At 50.5% G+C, this 15,014-nt stretch overlaps 1 long non-coding RNA gene across 1 annotated transcript; it reads right to left on the minus strand.

The window, feature by feature from the left end:
- Window positions 1-1,087: 1,087 nt before the first annotated feature.
- Window positions 1,088-12,752, minus strand: LOC116644074. Its single transcript, XR_004301692.1, has 3 exons — window positions 12,285-12,752; window positions 10,860-10,934; window positions 1,088-1,469 (listed from the first exon to the last, which is right to left on the minus strand). It is a non-coding gene; the product is annotated as an uncharacterized LOC116644074 (long non-coding RNA).
- Between the last annotated feature and the right edge of the window lie 2,262 nt (window positions 12,753-15,014).

Raw genomic sequence — 15,014 nt, forward strand, 5'->3', positions numbered from 1 at the left:
TGTCCACTCCACAGGTGTGGGGAGGCCAAGATCATCCCAGAAGGGCTGTCACCTGTGCTGGGCGAAGCTCGAGGGGAGACCCTGCAGGAGAGAGCCACGGGGCCAGCAGCGGGGCCAGCAGCGGGGCCAGCAGCAGGGCCAGGAGCGGGGCCAGCAGCGGGGCCAGCAGTGGGGCCGGCTCCAGAAGGCCCCGTGGAGGGGTCGGAGAATACACTCTGCCCATCGCCCTCCTCCCCCACCTGCTCCCTGGGCCCAGCCGAAGCCAGAGGGCAAGAGACCGACCCGCACAGTGCTTTCTTCACCCCAGCTGCGTATTTAAAAAAACAATCAATTGTCAGCAAGAATGGAATAGACTTTGAGAACCAACAGAAGCTTCCAAGGAGCCAGGGGACCAGGAGTTGCCGTTGCACCTGGAGGCTGGGGGCGGCCCCGCACACCTCCTGGAGTGGCAGAGCTCGGGCTGGGGTTGGACACTGAGTAGATGGGGCCGCTGTTCCGGAGACTCCCGGCTGGCAGGACTGCCGGCCACATCCCGTGGCTCACACGTCCCACGGCTCACTTTGCCTGGAGAGCGAGACACGCATGGGGATGTGTGGAAGTGCAGGGCTGCGTGGGAAAGGGACCCAGATCTGGTCTGCTGGATCAGAGGAGCTTCCCCGGGTGACCGCAGTGAGGTGTCTTGAGAGCTGCCTCCCACCGGCAGTGGCCGTCCCTGGGCAGGGCCGCTAGCGCGAGGCCAGTTCCCCAGGACGCTGGAGTCGCTCTGAGGGCGCACATGGGGCAGGAATGCAGGGGGCAGCAACCATCTGGTCCCTCACGCAGAAGCCCAGCAAGGACGGTTTTCACGTCACCTCCTCACCTGGTGAGCACCGTCAAGTGACACGTGACAGCTCTGCGAGGAAAGGCAGAAACAGGAGCCTGCGGGCAGGCAGCCCCTGACTCGGGCCCCCCACCGCCCCCCAGCCCGAGCCCAGGAGAAGCCCGCGTGCAAGGGGGGCAGGGACACCAGGCTCCGAGCCGGGTCCTGCAGAGGACTGTGAGGGTTGGTCTCCAAACCTGGTCTCCTGAGGACCCTCTGCACCCCCCACACGTCCTCCTGCCCCACAACGTCCTCTCCCAGACGAGCTCACTGGAGTGCCATGGCCTTCAGCTTCTTGGCGGAAAGGAGCCCCGTGGTGCTTGTTGAAAGCTTACAGAGCATTTGCTGACCCTCAGACCCCCAGGTCTGTGTCCAGGCTCCGAGGCTGACCGCCCCATCACATCCTTGCCCTGTCGGGGGATGTGGCTGACCTCAGTGACCCGCAAAGAGAAGACGCAGCAGGCCTGCCGGGGTAGGGGCGCCGGCCCTCGGGGCCACCGACAGGTCCCCCGTCCACCCCCACCTCTGGAGCCTCTTCAAGACAGGTCCACGCCGAAAGTCTAGCGGCTCCAAACAAGAATAGATCCCTGAAAAGATGCTTTTCCCCTCCCTAAAGATTGAAAAAGTATTTTAGGAATTAAAATGCAGTAAATTCAAATTACAGTCTATCCAAATCATGATTCTAAAAAGGAAATGTAATATTCATGCTCAACTTGTCATCTTAATTAATTTGTCTAAGTTATTTCAGGAGTTCTAAAAAAACAGGGCAGTCATCAAGTGAACACGACAGTATAAATAAAGCAATTCAATTAATTCACTATCCATCTAAGCAGATTTAAGGAGGAAAACCTTTCCACTGGGAAGAAAAGTGGGCTAGACAAAATACTCCCAAAAAAAGATCTTTGAGAACAATTGCTTAAAAATGTGTGACTTTGTAAAGTTGTTATACAATATTACCCAAATTGAAATTTCAGCATGCTTTTTTTCTGGAAATTTTTACTTACTAATAAACTTTATTTCTTAGAGTAGTTTTCACAACAACATTGAGGAGAAGGTACAGAGAGTTCCCCACACTGCCGCCCCTTCAAGCACAGTGTCCCCGACTATCCACATCCACACCAGATGGGGCCTTTGTTACAACTGATGAACCCACATTGACTCACATAATCCCCCCAAGTCTGTAGTTTACACTAGGCTCACTCTTGGCATTGTACGCTCTGTGGGTTGGGACAAACGTGTAATGACCTGGATCCACCATCCAGTTCCATGCAGAGTGGCTTCCCTGCCCTAAAAATCCTCTGTGCTCCCTATTCACCCCTCCCTCCCTTCAACCCCTGGAAATTACTGAACTTTCTACTGTCTCCATAGTTTTGTCCTTTCCAGAACGTCATATGGTTGGAATCATATCTATGCAGCCTTTTCAGATTGGCTTCTCTCACTTAGCAATTCGAATTTAAGATGCCTCTTGTCTTCTCATGGCTTGATTCACGTTCTTTTTAACAACAAATGATACTCCACTGTCTGGATGGACCACAGTTTATTTATCCACTCACCTACCGAAGGACATCTTGGTCACTTTCAAGTTGTGGCAATTATGAATAAAGCTGCTGCAAACACGAGATTTTGTGTGAATGTAAGTTTTTAATTCATTTGGGCAAATACCGAGGAGTGTGATTGCTAGATCATATTTTGTAAGAAACTGCTGAACTGCCTTACAAACTGGCTCTACCATTCTGCATCCCCACCAGCGATGAGTGAGAGGTCCTGTTGCTCCAAATCCTCACCAGCATTTGCTGTTGTCCATGTTCGGGATTTTGCCACTCTAACTGGTGAAGTATTATTATCTCATTGTCTTTTTAGTTTACAACTCCCTAATCACATATGATGTTGAACATCCTTTCATATGCTTACTTGCCAACCATATATCTTCTTTGGCAAGATGTCTGATCAAGTCTTTTGGCCATTGTTAAATCAGGTTGTTGTTTTCTTATTGTTGAATTTTAAGTGTTCTTTGTATATTTTGGATAACAGCCCTTTACCAGATGTGTATTTTGCAAATGTTTTCACCCAATCTGTGGCTTATCTTCTCATTCTTGTGATACTGTATTTCACAGAGCAGAAGTGTTCACTTTAATGAAGTCCAGCTTATTAATTATTTCTTTCATAGATTGTACCTTTGGTGTTATATCTAAAACTCCCTGTCAACCCAAGGTCAGCTACACTTTCTCCTATTTTATTTCCTAGAAGTTTTGCAGTTTCACGTTTCACATTTAGGTCTGTGATGCATCTTGAGTTAACTTCTGTGAAGGTGTGAGGTCTGCTCTAGATTCATTATTTTGCAAGTGTTCCAGCACCACCTCTTGAAGAGACCGTCTTTGCTCCACTGTGTTGCCTTTGATCCTTTGTCAAACGTCAGTCGACTGTACTTACGTGGGTCCGTTTCTCTGGTCCATTGACCCATTTGTCTACTTTTTCACCAACACCACACCGTCTTGACTACCATAGCTTTACAGGGAGTCTCTAGGTCGGGTAATGCCAGTCCCCCAACCTTGTTCTTCGCCTTCCGTATTTGTGGCGATTCTGGGCCCGTGTCTCCTCTCCATCTAAACGTTAGCATCAGGTTGTCGACATAACTTGCTGGGATTTTGATTGGGATTGTGTTGAATCTCTAGTCTTTCCATCCATGAACATGGGATTCCTCTCCATTTATTTAGTTCTTCTTTGATTTCACTCAGCAGAACTTTGTTGTTTTTCTCCTATAGATCTTGACATATTTTGTAAAATCTATACCTAAGTATTTCATTTTGGAAGATGCTAATGTAAATGATAATGTGTTTTTAATTTCAGATTCCATTTGTTCATTGATGGTACACAGGAAAGCGATTGACTTTTGTATATTAATCTTGCGTCCTGAAACTTTGTTATAATTGCTTATTAGTTCCAGGAGTTGTGTTTTGTTTTGGTTTTGGTTTTTCGATTTTTCATATAAATGATTATGTCCTCTATGAAGAAATACAGTTTTATTTCTTCCTTCCCAATCTGTATACTTTTATTTCCTTTTTTCTTCATACTGCATTAGCTAAGACTTCTAGTACAATGTTGAAAAGGAGTGGTGAGAGGGAATGCCCTTACCTTGTTCCTGATCAGCATGCTTTTGAGCAAGAGTTTTTTCTTAATATATTTCCCTTTCTAAAATTAACTTGCAGGATGCCTGCATGGCTATTGGTTAAGCGTCTGCCTTCAGCTCAAGTCATGATCCCAGGGTCCTGGGATTGAGTCCCACATCAGGCTCCTTGCTCAGCAGGGAGCCTCCTTCTCCCTCTGCCTACTCTGCCTGCTTGTGCTCTCTCTTTTTCTGGCAAATAAATAAAAATCAAATATTTTAAAATAATAAATAAATAAATAAATAAAATTAACTTGCTTTAATTAATTCTTTTGAGTGATAGCACAGTTTCAGAAATGGCTATACTTATAACTTATACATCATCACAAAGTGAACAGCCAAAGATGCTTTTGTTCTTGAAGAGATGAGAATATTTTGTTTCAAAGAACTTGGAGCCTCCCATAGAAGCTGTGCACCAGGACTTTCATAGGAGAGTCTGAATAAAGTGTGGACTTTTGTTAATAATCACATATTGCTATTGGTCCATGAACTAACGTAAGGTGCTAACAGTAGAGGAAATAGCCCGGGGTACACGATCCCTCTCCAAACTATCTCTGCAGTAGTTCTCTAAATCTAAAACAAAACTGTTTATTTAAAAAATACACTGAATGGGAACAACAGCAGATTCCACACTCTGAAAGAAAATTTTAGTGAACTAGAACACTAGAAATAGGAACTTTCCAAATGAAGCACAGAAAAAAAGAACCAAAAGTGAACATCCAGCGAATGGTCCTGGAACAGTTAGATATCAATTTGGGAAAACAAATCACAAATATATCTCACCATCATATAAAAAAATAACTTAGGATGGATCCCAGACCTGAAGGAAGACCTAAAACCGTCACACTGCTATGAGAAAGTCTTGCAGCTTGGGCTGGCAAAGACGTCTTAGGTAGGACACAGAAAGCAGAACCATAAGGAAAAAAAACTGAACAATTGGACTCCTCAAAGTTTAAAACTTCTACTTTTTGAAAACTATTACAATTAAAAAACAAGCTAACTGGGAGAGAGTGTTACATAATTATATCTGATAAAGGACTTGCAATCAGAATATATAAACTCGTTTGCAATTCAGTAATAAGAACACAAGAAAAAAACTATTTTATTTTAACAAAAGAGTGGAACAGACACTTCACAAACGAACATACATGAATGGCCAGTAAGCATGAGAAAAGATGCTCAACATATTTGTCTTGAGGGAAATGCATATTAAAACCACAATGAGATATCACTGTATATCCACTAAAATGGTTCATTACTGGTAAAATTGCAAAATGGTACAGCCACTTTGGAACATAATTTGCCGGTTCTTTACAATGTTAAATATATCCTCGCCATGTAACTTGGTGATCCCATTCCTAGTATTTACCCATAAGAAATGAAACCTATAACCCCATGAAGACATGCTTGCAAATGTTCATAACAGCTTTATTTGTAATAGCCAAAAATTGGAACCAACACAAATTCTCATCAACTGGTGAAGAGCTAAGGAAATTGTGATCTATCCATGAAACAGAATAGTACACAGCAATAAATAAGAATAAACTACGGATGCAGACAAAAGCATGGGTTAACCTCAAAAACATGATGCTAAGTGAAAGGACCCAGACACAAAAGACTACAAAGGCAGAATTCCCTGGGCTTGCATGGGGACCAGGAACTGACCACAAAGAGCACGAGAGCTCGGGAAAGCGTCGGCGCTGCTCTGTGGCGTGGTTGTCATGATGGCGGCGTGACCTACACAGCTGTTGAAACCCAGCGACTTGCATACTTTAATTTGGAGGGTTTTATTCATGTAAATTTTATCATAAAAGGCTGATGTAAAGATACTGATCTTGGCGTTCCTGACTGAAAACCCTATAACACTGTCTCTCCGGCCTCATCTCTGGACGCTGTTTCCTCTCTCCCCTCCCTAAACCCCACACTCCCTACCGCAGCTGCAGTAAACACTTCCAAATCCTCATACCCTACGTCTGGGTCCTCTGTACCACTCCCTTTGCCTGGTGAGTCCTTCTCCTCATTCTTCCTCCATCAACTGGTCGAGTCTCCTGCTCCCCAAGACCAGCCAGAAGCATTTGCAAAGACCGCCGAGTGGGGTTTCCCGGGGAATGAGAGGCACGGGAATGATAACTCCCATACCGGGTAATATGGTACCGGAGTTCCTGCCAAGGCAATATGTTCATCTTTTAAAATAAGGTACAGATTATAAAAGATGAGGTAATTATTAGCAGATCTTTATAACTTTGTACAAAAAAGATAAAAGGAAATTTACAATGAAAACTAGTAAGAAGGTTCAGCAAGGCCACTGCTTACAAGCTCAACACACAGAGATGAAAGCATCGTTACACGTCAGCAATGACTAGTTAGGAAACGTGATTTACAGAAGATTCCATTCACAATAGCAAAAAAAGAGAGAGAGAAAGACTGTAAGTTCTCTAAAACTCAGTAAGTTGCTCCAGATATTTATGGAGAAAGTTATAATAAAAAACTACTCACAGACGTTAAAAAAGACATGACTAAGTACAGAGACATCCAGTGTTGAAGAATGGGAAGACCTAATTTCATGGAGATGCCAATTCTCTCCAAATTAGTCTATAAACTCAAAGCAATTACAATCAAAACCCCAAAAGATTTTTTGTGGAACTTGTAAAACATATTCTAAAATTTATTTGAAAGCATAAAAGTCCAAGAATAGTCCAGACGATGCTAAAAAAGGAGTGTCATGGTGAGATCATGGAGGCCCGTCATAAAGCTGCAGTTGCATGATGTGAGTTGGAAACACCCCGGGGTGCACAGCTAGGTCAGTGGAGCAGACGAGAAAGCTCAGAAGCAGACCAACAGACCCCCATGCACCCACGGATGGCACCGGCCACACGGTACGGGAAACATTGCAGATCAAAGGGGGGAAATGACCATTCATCATTCCATAACTAACTCCAAGACATTTGACCTTCCACACTGGGAAAAATCCCACTTTTCAACAAGGACAATTATGAATTCCCAATGTATCAAAGACCTAACAGTGAAAACCAAATTAGAAAGAAATATATAAGAATATTCTAATGAAATGCAGGGAAAGAAGGGAAAAAAGCATAACTCATGAAGGAAAAGACTCATCGATATAACCATGTCAAAAATATAAAATTTGGGTGTAACAGGACACATCATAAACAAATCAAAAACAATTAAGGCACAGGCAAGGAGGAAAATCACTTGCAACAAATGCAACCTATAAATAATCACTATCTAGGAAATAGAATGATTTTCCCACAAATCAATCATAAAAAGAAAGAGCCCAGTGGACAAAACGTACAAAGGCTGTGATGAGGCCATTCACAGGGACGACCACCTGAACGTACTGGGGAAATTCAAATTAAAACAATGCGATGCCCTGGGCACCTGGGTGGCTCGGTGGGTTAAGCGTCTGCCTTCGGCTCAGGTCATGACCCTGGGTCCTGGGATCGAGCCCCGCGTCGGGCTCCCTGCTCAGCGGGGAGCCTGCTTCTCCCTCTGCTTCTGCTGCTCCCCCCCAACACATTCTCGTTCTCTCTCTCTCAAATAAATAAATAAAATCTTCAAAAAATAAATAATTAGAACAATGAGATGCTCTTGCACTGCCTCAGAGGGGCAAAAACTAAGACCAGGGGTGCTGCTAGACATCCGGCGGCGAGCGTCCATGCCAGCGCTTGGCTGGGAGACCCTGACCCAGCCCGCGGCGGCGCACTCGGCCCTGAACCGCCTCCGCCCCGGGCCAGGCAGCAGGTTGCAGAAGGCGCTGGCTCACGGTCCCGCCCGTCGTTCACTCTCCACAAGGGCAGCGTCGCCCCCAGGGAGGAAGGACTCAATCTGGGGAGGGGAGAGGGAGATGAAAAATCTGATTCCGTGCGATTTAATTTCTCTCATTAGGGAGAAATTAATGAATTTCATTAATTTTAATTGATTAAAATTTTAAATTAATTTTGTTTTGTTTTCCTCCTGCGAGGGGGCAATGACGGGGAAAGACAAAAACACTGCCAGACACGCAGGTTTCAAACACACACACGCCGTCCGGTTTTCAGACCTCTGCGCAAAGTGCGGTGATGTGCCTCAGCTTCCCCAGCGGGGAAAGTGTCACGGAGGGCTTCGGTCTTGTCTGGTTCTTGGGGGAAGTGAGCCCCGAGGTGAGTAGCACGACCTGTGGACGTGTGGAGTGACAGGCCCTCTGGTACTTTCCTCGTGTGTCTGTAATTTCCCACAACGTCTTCTTATAAAAATGCAAAAAAAATATCCTGAATTATTTCCAGACAAAATGACATGATATCTAGAATTTGTTTTAAAATTCTAAGAAAAAGGAGGTGGGTTGGGAGTCAATGCAGCGAGGTGGGTGAAACAGGTGTCCTCTGCAAAACCGATCGGCCCAGAATGTGTTGGCTTCCAAGAGCAGGCGTCTGTCACCCCGTCTCCGTGACGCAGGAATTTGGGGGCAGCCTCACTGGGGGCTCTGGCCCACGTCTGCCACGAGGCTGTCCTGTGGCTGAGGTGGCTTCGCCTGAAGGCCCGACGGCCCAGACCCGCCTTCAGAAGCCCTGGGTGAGCACCCCGTCATCTCGCGGGTGCTCCTGGTTTGCAGGGAGGCTCGAAGCCCAGCCCACAGTCGGGGACGCTGAATTAGCCTTCCCCTTTGGAGGGAGGGGTGTCAGTGAATTTGTGGGCAGATACTTCTTCAAGATTTCACTTTTAAAGGGTGCCTGGGTGGCTCAGTCGTTAAGCATCTGCCTTCGGCTCAGGTCATGATCCCAGGGTCCTGGGATTGAGCCCCGCATCGGGCTCCCTGCTCAGCAAGAAGCCTGCTTCTCCCTCTCCCACTCCCCCTGCTTGTGTTCCCTCTCTAGCTGTGTCTCTGTCAAATAAATAAATAAAATCTTTAAAAAAAAAAAAAAAAAAGATTTCACTTTTAAGTAATGTCTACACCCAATGTGGAGCTCGAACTCACAATCCCGAGATCAAGAGTCGCACACTCTTTCGACTGAGCCAGCCAGGAGCCCCATGTGGGCATATTTTTAAATTTCCAGAGCTTCCCTGCCCTTGACCCCAGAAGGGAGAAGATGTCAACCAGAGGCCTGAGGAAGAGGCCCGGATTCCAGCCAAACCTACGATTCCAGCTCCAGGCCAAGACAGCACATCCTATCTATGACACAGGCTAGCCTTCCCCGGCCATGCGCGAACCGGAACACTGTCCCTGAGCCACCTTCTTTGTCCCTGGGTGACTTCCTTGGTTTATTTTAATCGGCTAATTTGAGAGCAAAAAATCATGTTGCAAAATAGTTATTCTTGCAAAATGGGAGCTGGTTCACGTTCTACAAAGTTAGAAATTAAATGGCTGTTCTTTTTCTGTGACATATGTTAGGCTAGTAGCTCATTAATCTTTCTGCTCTAAGACTGTCACAACCGGGCTGCTAAATCTTTAAGTCCCTGAATCATTTCTCTTTTATAATCACAACGCAAGGGCTCGCAGAGAAGTTCATTTTTCTTAATGCATTCCAAGAGAAGCCGGCTCAGACAAAGGGGTTCGGAAGGCACATTTCCACTTCTAAAGCTGGATGAGCCGGTGCGATGGGTGTGGGCCCAGCAGGTGCAGGGCAGGGTGGTAGGCTGGGGCCCGAGAGGACGGCTGGCCTGGCGGGTAAGCAGAAGTAGGAACACCACACAGAGGCAGGTTTTTACGTGACATTTCCTGTATTTCCTTGGGGATTACCAAAGTGGTAAAGGTTAGTTGGAGAAAACCGCAAAGACTCAGAAAAGCCTGAAGAAGAGAGGAAAACCGGTCCCCGTCCCTTCTCGTGGGGAGAAAACTGGTTCTACCGCACGGACCTTCCAGTGCAGCGTTGGACTCTGGCCCAGCCCGTGCTGTTCACGCGTGCATCCCTGACGTCTCCGAGCTCCTGCCCCTGACCCCGAGGATGCACCATCCCGTGTGGATGCCTGCGACATCCCCGCGCCCTCACACCCCCTCCGCGTGCCCCCCTCTGGGCTCTGCCGGTGGAAATTAGAGCTGGGTGGAACCTGACCCTCTGCTTATGCCTGATCTGTTGCCCTGCGGAAAGTTTCAGCGTGATTCTCACTGTCCCCATAGTCAGCTCCTCTGTGGATATACCATCATGTTGCTCACCAGCTTCCGATTATTAAGCATGTAAATTGTTCCTCATTTTTTCATGATTATAAACAGTCTTTTAACTAACGTCCTACACAAAATCATATCTAATCATTTCCCCAGGACCAGCTTCTACAAGTGGACCTGCAGGATTAGAAGGCTTGCACCTTTGTAAAGCTTCCCATCTGACAAACGGCGCCCCCAGGAGCCCGAACCGTGCCGCGTGGCCCCCGCGCGTTGCTGGCCCTGGATTTCATTCTCTGTCATGTTGTCACTGTGACAGGTGAAACGTGGTGTCACTTTATTTCGGTCCCACTTAGGGACCACTGATGAGGTCAACACTCTCTTGTGAATGTGGGATTTTCGTGGGGACTTAACAGCTGGAGGAAGGTGAACCCACGGCCACGTCAGCCTCGGTTTACCTGCAGCTTACCTCCCGTCAGCCACCCACGCCCTCCCAGGACCGCAGCCCCCACCCTCTCGGACATCCAGGAACAGCCGTTACCACGGCTACCAGCTGGGAGGGCGGGGGCCAAACTGCCCTCTCCCCTTCTGACCCTGTCACCTCCAGCCCAGGGCGCCCACCTGAGGCACGGCGACTAGGCCACACCCCGGGGTCGAGCTGACAGCCCCCTCCCCTGTATTTATATTGGACTATTTCTAAGACCAAGGGGCATCGTGCTGGGAAGCCCTGCGTGGTGACCCACCTGACGTTTCCATCCCTGGGTCTGCGTCCCGGAGGTCCTGACGTGGCCTCTCTCCAGCTACACAGGAAGCCGGTCCTGAAGGCAGCCAGAAACCCCAGCATTGAAGACAGAAATGAAAGTCAAAACAATTGCTCTATGATCTTTATTTATATTCCAAGAACCTGTTTCACATGGAAATGCAGATAATGAACAGGCACTGATTAAATTGTCCATATGAATATTCATCAAATCACCTGGACTTTGATGTAAATTTTGTTCTTTCTCCCCAACTGTCTCTGAATAACAAAGCTTCCTTCCTTCTCCAAAGAGGGACATCCAGCTGATTAGAAAAAGCCAGGCACTGAGTTTGAATTTCTAGGGGGAAAAGGCTTTAGTAAACAATGGCACTGGGTTTCAGGGTCTAATTTGATCTTCCAATTTAAGATAAGTTCCACCTTCAAAGTCTAACTTAATATAGTTTCTTTGTGCTGCGAGAATGAACAATGACTTCCTATGAATAGACGTGTATTTAATGAGTACTGGGAGAACATTATATCTTAAAGGATTATCATATTAAACTATAGTGCTGGACTTTCCTAGGATAAATGTTAAACCAATGTCCACATACGACCAAACATCTAAAGGGGAAAAACTCCTGAAATACATCAAAAAAAAAAAAGCTGACCCTTTGAATGCACCTGGATTTTGAGGCCATGTCTGCGTCTGTGCAGACCTCTGCTTCGGAGGCCTCTCTTAGTCTCTAGGGAGGGTGCAGCGCTCACCTGCCCTGGAGCCCAGGTGACCGGGTGTCATGCAGGCTTGCCCCGCCCTTCCCGTCCCTCCCCCGGCTCACAGCACCTCCCTCCTCCAAGCTCCTGAAATCAGTCCTTCTTACCTTTACTCCCAGGCCTGGGGGAGGAGGAGGAGTTAGGGGCAGAAGGACCTGCAGGGGCAAAAGTTGTCCCCTCCTCCCACTGGGCTGTGCCCCCCCGAACCCCTGCACACCCCCGTGCACCCTGGCCCCCGGCACAGAGGAGGCTACTGGTCTGTGGGTGCAGTGAACCCCGGCAGACCCACAGGAGAGGCTCACTCAGTCCATCTGGCCTGATGAGCCCATGGGTTAGTACCCACACCCCACACCGGGGAGAAACTGGAGTCCTTTCAGCCTCTGGGGGCCCCTGGCCAGTCCTGGGGCCTGCCTCTGCGGGACTGACTGGGTATGCAGACATCCCTGTCCCCAAGGACAGCCCCCCCCAACACAGGCTGCACGGGAGCAAGCCTTCCCTCGGGTGGGACTTTGGCTGTCACACACCTTTGTAGTCTTAAGGCCCCTGACCATTACCCAGCTGCACCCCATCTCCCCACACTCCCGAGCTCCTCGTCCCCCTTCCCATCTCTCTCCCCCAGCTGCTCCTTCCGGAAAAAAAACCCAAATTCACACTTAACTGTATATTTAGTTCTCCAGAGAAAAGTGGGTCACTGCATTGGGAGGAGAGGGCGTGCGGCCCCTCTCTGCCTCTCCGCTCGCTCCCCTACCCGGTTCCCCGAGCTGGTCCGCTGACCTCGCAGGGCAAGGCCTCCTGCAGGTAGAGGGTGCCAACCGTGAGCCCTGGGGTGGGGACCAGGATTCCAATGTCCCCATGGACCCAGACCAGGACTAGCATCAGGCCCAGGGCAGGTGCCGAGCGACTCGTCTTCGTGAGGGGGATGCCGCCCACTTCAGGACTAACTGTGCCAACCAAAGAGCCCGTGCTCGCCCAGCACCTCTACCGCTCCGCGCCTGATCCTGACGCAGCTGCCTCCGAGTCCCGTCCGGGCCGCGTGACGCACGGGGAACAAGCCACAGGGCCGGCGGGCGACAGCGCAGGGGTCCCCAGAGAGCCCAGGGCAGACAAGGACACCCCGCCACCAACCACGGAGAGCCTCGGGCAGGAGGAGGGCCGTCTGCAGGTTCCGGGCCAAGCTCACGGCTGTCCCGTCAGGGCCCTGGCCTCCCGTGAGTCACAGCAAAGTACAGAATTGTTTGAAAAGGTGTGTACGATTGACGCATGATCACACAATCGTGTAATTTCTAAATATTAACCGACTAGGAGAATGAGCTGTTTGTGTCTCCACTCAGCGTGCTTGCTGGAACATTCGACCCCCAGAATGACAAGATGCTGGGAGCAGCTGTCCGTCCCACGGATCACGGGTGCGAGGGCAAGGGCCTGTGCGGGGAGACAGGGCACATCCAGGGAAGAAAAGGAAGCTGTCGTTGAGAAGTGACCACGGTGTCCCCCCTCTCGGGGCCGTGGAGGGGCCAGGCGTGTTCGTCCTCACGTAAGCATGGAGCCCGGGGCGCCCAGGATGTGGCCCGAACTCCGTGGACGGCGGCTCGGGGGCAGGAGGTACGGGAAGGTGCCTGGCCGGGGAGCTGCCGCCCCACCACCGCCGAGGAGCCATTTCCAGGTCCCAGCGGGGCCCTGCGTCCTGGTTACTGTCCCCTCGGGGCTGGAGCGACCATCTACCTGCCCAGGGCCCAAGGCCGCTCACGGCACCCGGGCCTTTCACCGTGTCCTGGGCCCCGAGAAGCCTGCCCCGGGTGCAGGAGGAGAGGCAGGGCCCACGGGCAAGGGCAAATGCTCGTGACCCCCCGCCCCGCCCCGCAGCTCACCCTCAGCACAGCTCTTACTCTCGCGTGCAGTCACTCGCTGGGGGGCACTGGGCGCTGCTGTGCCCCCCGGCTCGTCCGTGAGTTTCCGAGCACCGATGTGTGCTGACAGCTGCAGAGCCAGGACCCCGACCATCTTGCCGGCCGTGCTGAGCTACCCCTCCCCCCATGGACCTCCATCTGCCCAGATCAGAATTCTCTCTGGCCAGGTTCTCCCAAGAAACCGGCTCTCCCCCTGCTTCCTTCCCAGGGGTCTGATCCCCTCCAGGGCCCTCCACCCATGGAGATATGAATGAGGCAACCACCAGCAGCACTTCTAGCAACTTCTGCAGACGTGGAGGACCCTGCCTTGCCAGGGGGCCACTCTGTCCCAAAGCACACGTGTTAATCTTCACCTAAGTTCCCTTTTCCACCTAAAATAATGGCTAAGCTTCAAAGCTGGGTGTAAAACACTTTGGAAAACCAGCCACTTAGACCCAGGGAATGGCGCTCGGGCTCCCGGCTCAGGCAGCACGGGACACAGGGAAGCTGGACCCCTTAGAGAGATAAATAAGGTCACATTCACAGGCACCAGGGCTCAGGACTTGGATATATCTTCGGGGGGCACGCATCTCCCCATTAGGGAGACTCCATCCCTCGCCCACTCTGGCCACAGCTGAGGTCCCCGGGCCCCTGGCAAGTCCCTGACCACGTGGCCAGGCTGGACATGCCATTCCCATGAAAGGTTTCTCTTCAAAAGTTCAAACAACCCGTCAGCACACGGGCCGTTGGCGCTGATCTCCAGGGCACCATTCTGTGAGTCGTCTTCAGCACCCTTACCAGGAATTTAGGGCCTGTCCCCTCCCCCCACTGGAAAAAGTCCTCCTTGAAGGAAAGGGTCCTCCGCCCGGGGCCCTGCCCATCCCCACCCCGGCACGTAAGGTGCCCAATGACGCTTTCGGGAAGCGTCCTCGCCGCAGCACACAGCCCCTAGGGAGGAAGAGGTGTCCCGACAGAGGGGCAGTGAGGTCTGTGGGAGGCGAGGCTCACTCAGCCGTGCATCAGGGACCCAGCAGCCGGGTCTGCCACCAGTTCGGTGAGTCACCTGGGGACTTGGGTTCTGCTGACAAGGAAAGCTTCACCCACCTGAAGCCACACCTCTCTGCGAGCCGGACACAGGGACCGTGTGGGGCGCCTCGCCCCTGCAGACAGCGTGCGCGCCTCACCCCTGCAGCCCCTACGGCTGAGCTGCGACCGCAGGACGGAGCAGGCTGCTGCTGCAGCCCCCTCCCAGGTGGGCGGCTCTGGAACTGGCTCAGGACGCTAGAGCATCGCCAGCCCCCTGCCTCCGTGGCTCATCCACCGAAAGGGAGGCACGGCGCCGACGCGGGAACGAGGCTCTGGCAGTGAACGCGCTGTGTCCCAGGAGCCGGTTCGTGTGCACCGGGTCACTCTGCCGTGTCCACGTGCACTGACAAGATCCTCCCCGACCGGATGCTAGGCAGACGCTCCCAGCCCTCCTCTGCATAGGCCTGTAAGGACATATC

Source organism: Phoca vitulina, unplaced genomic scaffold (assembly GCF_004348235.1).
Source record: "Phoca vitulina isolate PV1807 unplaced genomic scaffold, GSC_HSeal_1.0 scaffold28, whole genome shotgun sequence".
Taxonomy (NCBI): domain Eukaryota; kingdom Metazoa; phylum Chordata; class Mammalia; order Carnivora; family Phocidae; genus Phoca; species Phoca vitulina.